This window comes from Eptatretus burgeri, chromosome 2 (assembly GCF_056783735.1).
Source record: "Eptatretus burgeri isolate ZD-2024b chromosome 2, Ebu_testis_v1, whole genome shotgun sequence".
Lineage (NCBI taxonomy): Eukaryota > Metazoa > Chordata > Myxini > Myxiniformes > Myxinidae > Eptatretus > Eptatretus burgeri.
In genome coordinates this window covers 91327654-91339936 of record NC_140962.1, presented here as the reverse complement: position 1 = coordinate 91339936, position 12283 = coordinate 91327654, and the positions used below count along the sequence as shown (strand labels likewise).

At 47.0% G+C, this 12283-nt stretch overlaps 1 long non-coding RNA gene across 1 annotated transcript in view; it reads left to right on the top strand.

The window, feature by feature from the left end:
- LOC147032556 (uncharacterized) overlaps window positions 1-12283 on the top strand; it is a 26930-nt gene extending 14647 nt beyond the window's left edge. Inside the window, exon 3 of the long non-coding RNA XR_015055231.1 lies at window positions 11900-12283. This is a non-coding gene — a long non-coding RNA (uncharacterized LOC147032556). The remainder of the gene's footprint in view (window positions 1-11899) is intronic.

Here is a 12283-nt window from a genome sequence, read left to right as displayed (position 1 = left end):
CCCGGGGTAAGGGGGTCTTCCCTCCTTGCCCAGGAATCCTGTGCACCCGAAAGTGAGGCTTGCTGTTTTTTTTTTTTTCATGCGCAGCACCTGCGCGGCAACTCAGAGCTCGCGCACTTTGCACCTGCCCGTGACGTCATGCAGCTGCACGTGTTCCTCGTCCCTCCTTGGACGGTACCATCCGGCAGAGATACCCCTCCTGCCGGATTCCAACCCCACGTGCAGCCATGGCGTCACCGTGCGCATAAAAAAAAACAAGCCCCACGTCTCGAGGGGTTCCCCACGCGAACACATGTGCTTTGCCCGTTGGAGCTTAACACACACGATCGCGTGGAGAACCCGTCCGGTCCAAATCCATAATCCTGCCTAAACTTTGTCCGTCCGCGGGATCGGCAAATCCACCGCGTGCGTTTCCGGACCGGGACTTCACTCTCGCAAGCGAGCACGTGGCGGTCTCGTGCGTTGCACAGCACGAACCTCGTGCTCACTGCTGGGCGAACCCGGCACGGTCCCCGAAATAGCTACAGCCGCTACTCGGCTTTCGTTCCTTACATGTCTCCGTCGTCGCCATTCGACCCACGCACACCTGCGTGTTACGACGCACACAGTCCACTCCATCACATTCACACCGGGAGACGCGGCTGCGTGCTCCCGCATGCCCACCGACATCTCCCTCACATACCGCTCTCTCACACACACGGTCTCCCTTGCATACGGCCGTTCACTCACGCATGCCATTACCTCCCTCGCACACGTGGCTCCACGCACTCGCGGCCTTCCACTCACTCGTGCCTCACTACTCACACAAACCATACTACTCACACACGCGGGGCACTCATCCGCGGTGCCTCATCCACACACCGTCCCTCACTCATACACGCGGGGGCACTCAACCGCGGTGCCTCACTCACACACCGTGCCTCACTCACACACGCGGGGGCACTCACCCGCGGTGCCTCATCCACACTGGCCGTTTCATCCACACACACGGCCTCACTCACACACGGTGCCTCACCCACACACCGTGCCTCACTCATACACGCGGGGGAACTCACCCGCGGTGCCTCACTCACACACGCGGGGGAACTCAACCGCGGTTCCTCATCCACACTGGCCGTTTCACTCACACACACGGCCTCTTCCACACACGGTGCCTCATCTACACACGGCGTGCTGGGAAGCACGTACTCCGGCACCATCGCCACCACACCACTCACACACGGGGTCGCTTCCACACACGGGGACGCACTCACACCTTGCACCACACACACAGGGACAACCACACTGGGGATTTGTGTCCCCACAATGGTCTCCGGGGCCTCTACACCCCCCAAGCTCTCCGTGCACCCGTCCACAGCACTCGTCCCCTCAACCTCGCAAAACACGACCGAACTCACCTGGTCGTGACTCGCCTCAAGGGGGCAGACTCCCTCCCCTCGTTCCTGGAGGAGGCCATCCAGGTGCTCGCACTGGGTCTCGACACAGTCCGCCAGCTCACCCCCATTATCCTCCACTACCTCCGTGTGTGTGTGTGTGCGTCACTTACCCCGTCCAATTCACCCTCTATCTCCCGTGTCTCTATACATTTATAAGTTTCTGTTGTCGTCACCTCGTGTCTCGTCTCGCACGTTTTGGTCTCCCCATTTAATTTTTCCCTTTTGGTCACCGTCGATTCCTCTGTCACGACCCTCGCCCAACACGCCCCCCGAATTATTTTTTTACCCGCCTCCACCGCGGGCCTGTCAGCCGTTGCACCCCCTTCCAGCTCGTTTGCTTCCACACGTGGAGTCGCCATTCCCAGCTCCCTGGTCACGGCCTTCATGCCCGCCTGCAGGCATCGGCCCATGTTCTGCGTCTCACCCCGTAGTTCTTTCATTTCTTTTTTCATTTGCTTGCCCATGCTTTTCATTTCGTTTATAAATTCATTTGCGTTTGCATCCATCTTTTCGTTCATTTGTTGTGTATTCGCATCCATCTTTTGTGTATTCGCATCCATCCTTTCGTTCATTTGTTGTGTATTCGCATCCATTCTCGCTGTCATTGCCGCCAGCATGGCGCATAGCTGGGCCATGTCGGGTGCGCTTGGGTGAGCCGTTTCGGCAGGGATCGGGGAAGGGTTTTGGTGGAGGGGGGAAGGGGAGGTGTCATACACCGCGGCCGCTGCCGCAACTATTTCGGGCTCTGGGTTCAGTTGGGCGAGTCCGTGTTCCTGCACAATCAACATTTCCTGCACGGGGATTCCATCCTGGACCATGGATTCTACATTACTACACATATACATTTCTAATACCCCCGGCTCCCGCTCGCCTTGAGACGCCATCTTGCTTCTCTTAAAGGGTTAATTTCGCTCGCTCGTAATGTGGAGGGAATCGGGGGTCACTTCTCTCACCCCTGGACCGATTCCCGTGAATTTAGCCGGAGACAGGAGAGCCCGTTTTCCTGTTCTCCGATACCAGTGCCGCGAGAAGGGCGATGAATTTGTATCGCACGACCTGACACCAGTGTTGCGGCTTCGCGCCCGCCGGCGTGCTGACGGCCACGTAACTCGAATCGCGGCACGTCGCCCACCGGACAGACAATCCAGTCGTGACCCTCTCGGACTAACGCCGGGAACCAGTCACGGGTGGACCTTTCGGTCTCACCGCGATCGAGCCAATCAGCCCCCGCGTGGGATAGGGTTGCTCGCCAAATTCGACCTACCTAAGTACCCACACGGAGGGTAGACCGGGCGGTCGCACCTCGCCGCAGGTCGACTTCGGACACGGGCCACTTAAGCGACCCGTTCCGTACTATCGGGATAACCGAGCGGTGTTATTCGTCGACCTCGACGGTTCGATTAATTATCGGGCGTATTCAGCCCACTACCAACCCTTTACGTGAAGCAAGATGAGGATTCAATGAAAGAAATGACGAAGCGAAGCGGGAAACAGTTCAACACAAAAGCACATTTATTCGCGATGAACGGAAAGCGCACATATACAATTCCACCAAAAGGACATAGAAAAGGAAAGTAACACAATGCAATTTTACACAAAAAGCAAATGCGACAATGCAGATCTAATACCGATTACGCGAGCACACGGCAACACTTATACAATTTTACTTCACAGACGGCGCCGACAACACATACCCAAAACCAAGGAAAAGAACACCCTCAAAGATGAGGCGGGCCTGAGGCCGAGACCGGGTCGGGCCTACCCGTCTGGTGATGAGACGCGGAGCGGCGATGGTGCCTCAACTCCGCGGGCCTCGCGGGCAGTGTCTGGTAGGGGGTGGGAAAGGGGCCCCCTTGGTCGCATTATCTCAGCGCGGGGGGAAACAGGAGGGGGTTGCTGATGCTCGGGGTATAGAGGATTCCTACTCTGCCTCGAGTCCCGCGACGAGCGTCTCCACCTCGGCCAGGTCGCGCCGTCGGCCTCCCTGGGGTGCAGCTCCCTGCACGACGCGAGCACCCCCTCGTCTGCCCTCGCCGCCTCTCCACAGCTCCGTCCCCTCCGCTCCGACTCCAACGCACACGACGACGACCAACTCCTTCCTGCTTCTTCTTCCCAACTCCACCGCCCGCGAAGTCTTAACTCCCTATCCACTTGACTGACGAACGCGGTCGCTTATATAAGCCCCGTGGCTTCGCTCTCTCATCTTTGACCCCCTCCCTTCGACCTTTCACCTCGCTCCCCATTGGCCCGAGAAAAGGTGGGCGTGAATGCTTTTTGATCCATAAATTTGCATATAGCGATCGCCCTCCAACGCCCTGGAGGCGGGGCCAAATCGCCCCTCGCTCACCGATTGGACGGCACAAAAGTGGGCGTGTGTCGTTTTTGATCCGTTTTTGAAGCAGAAAATCCGTGGTTTTGTACACGCTGTTCGGCGCGCGCCCTGCACGAGTCCAACACCGGTACCCACAAGCGGCGCAAGAACGGTGGCGATGCGACGGTTGCGAGGTGTGACGTGAAGGTCGTGGCGGTTGTGGTGAAGCGGCGTTGTGGTTGGTGGTTGATGTTGTGACTGGTGGTGGTAACAATGGCGGTTGGTCCAAAATAAAGATAGTAAAAGAAAAACGGCTATCCTGAAGAGTCGCAGCACGCATAAATGACATGTATTCCCACTAGACAACGGGTTTGGGCCTAACTACACATATACTTACCGAGATATCTCACCTAAGGGACCTGAATGGTGGTTTGCGAATTTGGTAACCACAACAATATTTTAATTAACTGCAGGCGAGTGAATTGAGTTGGGAAGATACAAAAGCTTTCAAGAAAAAGGTACAAATCCCAACATATACATATATAATCGTTTTTTTTTTTTTGCAGGTTATTGGGTTAATTGTTTGAGTCTGGGGTATCATCATTGCCAGTGGGTGCGTCACTGCATAAAAGGTTTGCATTTAAAGTCTCCGAAGCATTTCCACAAAAAACATTTTTAGACTTGAACCTGTGTGCTGTCTTCTGCTGCTTCGAGATGTATGTCTTGTGACCCATTTTGTGTAGAAAAGATCACTTTCGTCAGCGTTGAGCACTTGTTTCGGGGCATAGCCTTTTTCTGTTAACTCCAGGAAATCAACCTTGAACAAATGGTGTTTTGTTCGCATGATACTCATGGCCGACCGATGCTGCATTCATCCCACAACTTGTCTAAAATCACGATTTTTCTCTGCTAATGTTATAACCTTATGGGATTTATTCACTTCACTACCATTTGGGAGAGGCTTGAAGTTTCTGTGCCACACTGTATTTGAGGGTACAGTATGCGGATAAATAATGTTGAGTTGAAGAAATCTCCTGGCACAAGCGCACTTGACTGAGTAGAAGGACGTGGTAGAACTGATGATTGGAGATGCTTGTTTTCTTCGACACACGACATTTCAGCTTTTCATTTTTAATAAATCTGTAACAATTTCTAAAAACCTGTTTTCACTTTGTTATTATGGGTATTTTGTGTAGATCAGTTACAAAAAAAAATCAAATTAAATCCATTTTAAATTCAGGCTGTAACACAACAAAATGTGACAAAAGTTGAGGGGTGTGAATACTTTCTGAAGACACTATAGATTAGGTTCAGACCTTTGATGCACATTATATTTTTGGTAATGTGGACACTTTGTTAAGTGCTTCCTACTAAAGTTATTTGTGCATCAATGCAGTTGTGTTAATTACAAATTATAGCACTAGTACTGTAATGACACAGATGTTTGCATACAGGTTCATTTTTGATGATGTGGAAGGGCCATCTGAGACTTCCTCATCTCTTCGTTTTTTGTTTATGGACTGCTACACTGCTCATACCATTATTTACTGTCGACTTTATCTTTGTTTTAAAGTCATGTTTGTTTATACTCACTGTTTGTTGCTACTGAAAGTTGGCAGGCATCTCCATGTCGTACTGTTAAAATTAAAGGATGTATTGGCACCCAACGGATCAGACAGCCAGAATTGTGGTTGGCTGCCTACAGGGTGCTGACATTGAACTGTTCGATCACATCCAGGCTGTGCAAAAGCAGTGCAAGCAGATTGGATTGTGACATATGGACAGACATTGGTTTAGAGTAGTTGCTGTGTGTTCTGGTTGGTATGCCTGGTGTTGGCTTAATGGTTCGGGAGGTGGGCTTTGGATCCGAGGGTCCTGAGTTCAAATCCCGCTCAGCTGTTGAATTAATATCAGGTGGGGTTAACTCGGCCTGTCATCCCAGGGTCACCAAAATGAGTGCCAGCATGCTGGTATACTGTGTCGGAGTGACGACCCAGCTAGGATTGTGCCCAATAGCCAAGGAGACTGGTTAAGCAGCACCAACGCTCTGCACAGAGTGTGGTCCCAATCACCTCCTGGTTGGTGCAATGCTGCAGAATACCAATAATGATTTGGGTGTTGTGGTTTTTTTTTTTGATATTTAAGTAGATTATGGCCTGAAAACTTGTTGAATTGTCAGGAGGTTATTGCATAAGTTGCTTAATATGTGAGAAAATCATGATTGCTTTCCACAGTTCTACCTCTGTTTTCATTTTATTTTATTTTTTTTGAATAATGTTTGAAGATTTTACGTGAATAATGTACAAGTTGGTGATTGTATGTCATCCACTTCACATACAAGTTGAACTTCTGTCCCTGGCCACAGTCTCACCATTTGCCAAGGTGGATCCTGTGCACTTCCTGTTTCCAGGTCAAAGGTGACGTGAGCATGGCCTCACATTTTGCCAAGTTGGGTAGGGTTTTATAAAGAATATTAGATGGCCAACACATTGCTGTTTTTCCTTGACGTTATTGAGTTCAATTGTTAAATTCAGGTGGGTTTACATTATCCAGCTTTTGTCCAATTTCTACGAAAGTTTTTTTTTTTGTGACATGAGACAAAGTTACCCTATTGTTACAATGAAGGGAGCACAAATGAGGTAGAATGTTAATTTACCATGGTCCATGTGTTTGTGCATGTTAGAACATTTTTTTGGAACCAGGGACCCGTCAGCGTGAAGATTTTGTTGTGTAGGCCCAGACAGTTCTCTGAAACGCCCATGGCACGGATACAGCTGATCAATCTCCCAGGAGCAACCCAGAGATTCCCCACATCCAAGATGGAATACACCCACCTTTGTGAAACCGGGGCCATGAGAGAGACAGAGACAAGAGGGAGTGAGCTGGTCCATGCGGACCGATCAGCACATTGACCGTGGCTGAGTTGCCTTGACAAATCCAGCCAACAGGGAAGAATGGAGAAGATTTAACTCTGGACTTGGGTTTGGGGGTACAACCACCGCGAATAGGCATCCTCGACAGTTGCTGAGAGTGAAGTTGCCCTTTTGGGTATGCCGTGAGAGGTGGGGGTGTAGAGGTGCAGCGAGCCAGTTGTAGAGCCAACCGGTGGTGTGTCTGGAGGGCTAAATAGTGTCTCCCTGGAATCTGCTCCTGTGCTTCCCATTAAAGATGAGCTTGCTCACTCTATATCCTCAAGATCTTGCCTGGTTTCCCCCTTTGGTGCTTGAGTGGATGAGTAAGTTATGTGTGGCACCATAGGTTTCAACACATCTGTATTAATTATGAAGTGCACGAGTTTTGTATTCCTGAGTTAGGTGTGTATTTATTTATTTGTTTATTTTGTTTGCTGCAGTCTACCTCTTGTCGTGGGATTCTCAGTTGGTGTTGTCTCGTGTCTTTAATATACTGTTATTTCTGAAGAATATGTGTCGCCTCATTCTTGGCTTCTCGCGCATATGAACTGTTTCAGTTTTTATGAAATAATTGAATGTCCTTTTGCGAGAAATTGGGGTTTTGTTTGTTGACTTTGGTTGTGAGAGGGACTTGATGACTTTGATGGGCACTTCTTGCAGAAGAACACGGGTTCCAAAGTCAAATGGAATGCGAATTAGTGCGTTACGATATGTAAAATATGGTAACGGCAATTGCTGGTTTGGGACAAATTTCCTTTAGCGTGAAATTGGAGTTTTGTTGGAGGTGGAATGGACAGAAGCAGCCACCTACTTTTATTTTGTGTAACATGAATGAATGCAAAATTCTGAAATTTAAAGGAATTGGAAAAGAAAATTAATTTTCTCCTTTTAAGTACATTTTAAAAATAATAAAAGTGTGTAGCCCTAAAACTTGTTTTTTCGTTTACTTGTTTTGTAGTTTGGTTTTGTTGTTTTTTAGTCTTGAATATTCTGAATGAAATATTCTTTGTTTTCGTATCTATAAAGTATATCTAAATGAAATATTTAATTTCTCCGAATACAAAACACAAAGTTTTCAGTTTCATCAAAATCAGGATGTTTTATTGCAATTCTATTTATGTAATTCGGCAATTTACGCAATCTTTCCATTTCTGCCAAGGACTTTTGACAGCAAGTATTGCTCGATGTAAGCTTCGCACAATCCAACTCTTCCAAACTTCTTCCATCCAGCGATCTGACTCAACTTAAAGGCACATAAGCCTGTCCCTGGTGCAAACAACTGAGTCCAAGTTGATGACTGCGCAGTCCACGGTTGAGCCTTGCATTTTGTGCACTGTCGATGACCGGCACAGAATCGGTGGAAACATGTGCCTTTCGGCAGTACAAAGGAATATTTTGCAGGAAATTGTGACAACATTGGTTCGATTCGATGGATGCCAATATCACCAAAGTCAATCATCACCACTGGGATGTCTTCGACATGCATCTACGCTCGTCGGAAGTCTGGCCAAATGATTTCCGTGACTTGACACATTGCTCCGTTCACCAGTCCTCTGCTTGTGGCCACGTTGTAGTGCAGCATCACCTTCACACTTGTAAACAAAGTAAGCCCTTTGGGCAACCCGCCAGTCTTATTCACGTCAGAAGGGATCAACTTTTGCAAAGGTGCATTTTCCAAATTGTGTTTTGAGTCGACAATCTTGTCCTGCTTATGAATGGTAGTCATGACGACATTCTGGTTTGCATAGTAATTCAGCACCACTTTGTTGTGACAGCCCACTTGCAGAATTGCCGGGTGAATTCGCAAGGCTTTTTCGATGCTGAATTCACCTGTGTCGTTGTCAATCAGCTTCCTCAAGAGAAGGTCCAAATGCTCCCATCTGATCGTTTTGACTCTCAGATCATTCAATAGATCGATGAATGTCATTTCACCTTGCTTTCGCATGTTTTGTGTAAGCTCGCAAAACGAGAATACCCTCCACAAATGTGTTCCCGGTTACATTTGCTCAGGTTGCTGAAATACGGTGCTTCCGCTCACTGGTGGCAGTTGAATGAAGTCACCGAACAGCAGAACATTCAATCCGCCAAAAAGTTTTGCGCTGTCCTTCAACTGCTTAAGACGCTGACCAATCGTGCAGAGCATCCCGTAGGGAACGATTGAGATCTCATTGACAATCACGAACTCGACATCCTTTCATTGCATTCGCACACGCCTCAAGTAGTCGCCAGTATGGCGATGAACCGGAACGCCAGTATCCAATATGGCTACGAACCACGTGGCTGATGACAACATAAATTTATATTCTGCCTCTAATTGGATAGGGGATCAGGTTTGTGAAGTTTTTGTGTTATTCAGATAAGGTGCGTTTTCTATCCAAGATGGCCACCAAACCACGTGACTTATGATATCATTATTTTTACTCTGTATGCAGCAATGGTGTGAGATGATACTTGTGAAGTTTTGCTTCGATAGGATAAGCGGTTCCAGAGAAAGCATTATTAAATATTTTCCTTCAATCCAATATGGCTGCCAAACTATGTGACGTATCAATTATTCATTAACAAACTGGAACAATATCTGCCACGATCTCTCCTGGGAAAGACATCTCCAAGCTGACCTCCAAAGCCAGTTGCCGACTGGGCATCCTAAGTTGTGCAAAGTCCTTCCTTGGCCCACCTGAGTTTCTAACCAGTTACAAAAATTTCATCCGCAGTCTGATGGAGTACTGCTCTCCCCTCTGGGCTGATGCTCCCGCTTCTCACACCGAGCTCGACTTCACGCTGTGGAAATCAAGGCCTTTGGGATCATTGGTATTTCCCGCAATGAGGCTGAGTCTTTGGGTCTCTCACTCTCTCATTGGAGGCATGTCGGTGGTCTCTCCTTCTACCGTGTCCTCTCCGGTCTTGTTACCCCCTCCCCCGCTCTGTCTGCGATATGTCCCCCCCCCCACAGGGCGCTCAAGGTCCACCAGCAACCCTCTTCTGGTGAAACTACCAAAATCACGAATTGCTGCTCATCTTCACTCTTTCATTCCTCTTTTTTTCCTGCCTTTGGAACAAACTCCCACACTCTCTTCAATCCCACTCTTCTCTCCAGGTCTATAGCTAAAATTATGTCTATAGTATAGTCTATAGTTAAAATTAGACCTCCAGGTCTAAAACAACTGTTTACCACCTCTTATCTTCCCCCATCCAAAACCACAATCTTTTCTACCCCCTTAATCCACCCCAAACCCACCTCCTTCAAATTCCCTCCTTTCCTTACTGAAAGCTCCCTGTCGTGTAAGTTCCTGAAAGTCCCTGTAATGTCCATCTTGTATACCCCATGTTCCCCGCCCCATCCCTCTCCCTTCCACAGATCTCCTAATGTTTCTATTCCCCACAGTTTTGTCCTTCCCTCTCCTGCCCCTCCCGTCTCCTGCCCCCCTTGTATGCTCTGTGTTAGCACTCATACGAGCCTCGATAATGTATACAAAAAAAAAATTGCCTACTATATGTTTCCCATCGAGGGAGCCACTTGGCACCATTTTTAGGTGCATTTTCCCGTACAGTGACAACGCGATTTGGTGGACATCAAGCTCCAGAAACTCATCTCTGATTACACAGCTGAATGCCAGGAGGAAGGGAGGATTTTTCTTTTATTTATTCTACCCCCCCCCCCTTGTCTGTATGGAGGTACCTTAAATAGGAACATAGGTTTCCTCATGTTTCATTATTATCCCGTTTTAATTTACTACCACTGTAAATATTTGATTTATTTTCATTAAACCCTGTATTTTTCTAAGTTGCTTGTGTTGTCGACTTGTCGTGGGTTTGAGTATAAACTTTTGTGCTGTGCTTCCGTGTGCCTCCGTCCTCGCTGCCCTTCCTTCCCGCACGCGCCATAATCTCCTGAGGCTATTCACCTCCAAGGAAGAACCGTTCGGTTATCTATCCAGGTAGGGGCTAACCCCCTGGACACGACAATATCCTTTATCAGGCGCATCCTCTGTCACCACTCTCATGGAGTCTAAAGGAGTATCCGAGATTACGTCACTGGGATCTCAAGCCACTATGTGTCTTTTTTTAGCCTGCTCAACCATGTCTTGACTTGGAGCAGGCTGCAATGATTTCTTAATGATAAAGTTTCTTTTTTTAACTTTCCTCACTCATCAAATGCTTGTTCATTGTAGCTACAAATCCCTGGGTACATTGCAATGCTTATCATCGCCTGGAGACAGTAGCATATGTGGCTTTATTTCATTTCCGCACATGCGATAACTATTAGAATCTCTTAAAGTAAGCAAAATTACAAAATTTAAGCTCCAGAATCGAACTTATCAGCAATTCCGACTCTTCCAAAAGTGTTCATTTGTCCAATTCGGACATGTTTGACATTTTGGGCGTCTTCGAGAGGTGTATGCTTAATATGACGGTTCGGTGATTGCTAATCGCGTGCCAAGCGAGCCGTTCCTTATCAACCGTTTTGTTGGAGTGCTTAAGCCACTTCGTGAGTGCTCTAAAATATTCACACTGTCACTGAATGCTATATATCGATGGAATTGAACAAAGTTCAGGGCGGCTCACCTGCATTGGCCAAGTGTTGACTTGGAGAAGGTCGCAATTTGTGTCATTTCCTTGTGTGTTGTTCTGTGGTACAATAGGCGGTGGGCTGCCTCGCTGAAAATGTGAAATTTTCTTTTCCGTGACATTTCCCCTTTTTGTTCTTCTATTATATGACCCATCACTTCGGCATAGAGGAATAAAAATGAAATGTTTCGGTTTTAAAAGTATCTTTAACCTTGGTGATTGCTTGGTGAAGCCTCTTGGCGCGCGTTCTTCAAGTTTCAATGGCAATACCACGGTTCTATACTGGAGGTAGGAAGGCAAATTTTATTATTTGATCACGGGTAAAAAATGTTTTCACTAATCGGGTCTTCCAAGATCAGGGTGGCCATATAGTACTTGTCGTTGTTGTAGTTGTTATTCATAAATGTATACAATCATCACAGCCCCTTTTTCTGGTATCCCACAGGATACGGTTTGTCTGACAACTATAATTGGTTTTATTGGTAACTTTGTGAGAAAATATGGCTTGTAACATTACATTACGCATACCACATATATGCTGAAATGCATGTTATATGAGAGCAATATCAAAAATAGCTTGTATTCCAGTGTATTTCTTTGCAAACTATTCCACATAACTTGAAACGTATATCTAGCATAATCTAACAGCATGTCTTCCCTTCTCTTTACAGAAAACCGGATGCAGATTGATGAAGGCATCTTCATTTTACAGCATTTTATATAAAAATAATAATGAATGTTATAAAATGTACAATTTCAATAATATAATTCTCATCCTCTCTGTATGGATAAATGTACAAGTAAAACTGATATGTTTTGTCCAGTTTGCTCATATAATATACAAACAAAAATTACACTGATTTTAGTTCAAAAGCAATACCTTGAATGAAACGAAACAGCCTGATCAAAACATTTCAGTCTGTCCGAAAAATTGTGTAGTGTCCGTATACCATTATAGATGGCTGAATATTTTTGGCTATGATATTTCGAAAGTTTCTGATTGTTGCTCCTATTTAACCACTGATCAAGCTTGAAACATATATCTGGCTGTTGAA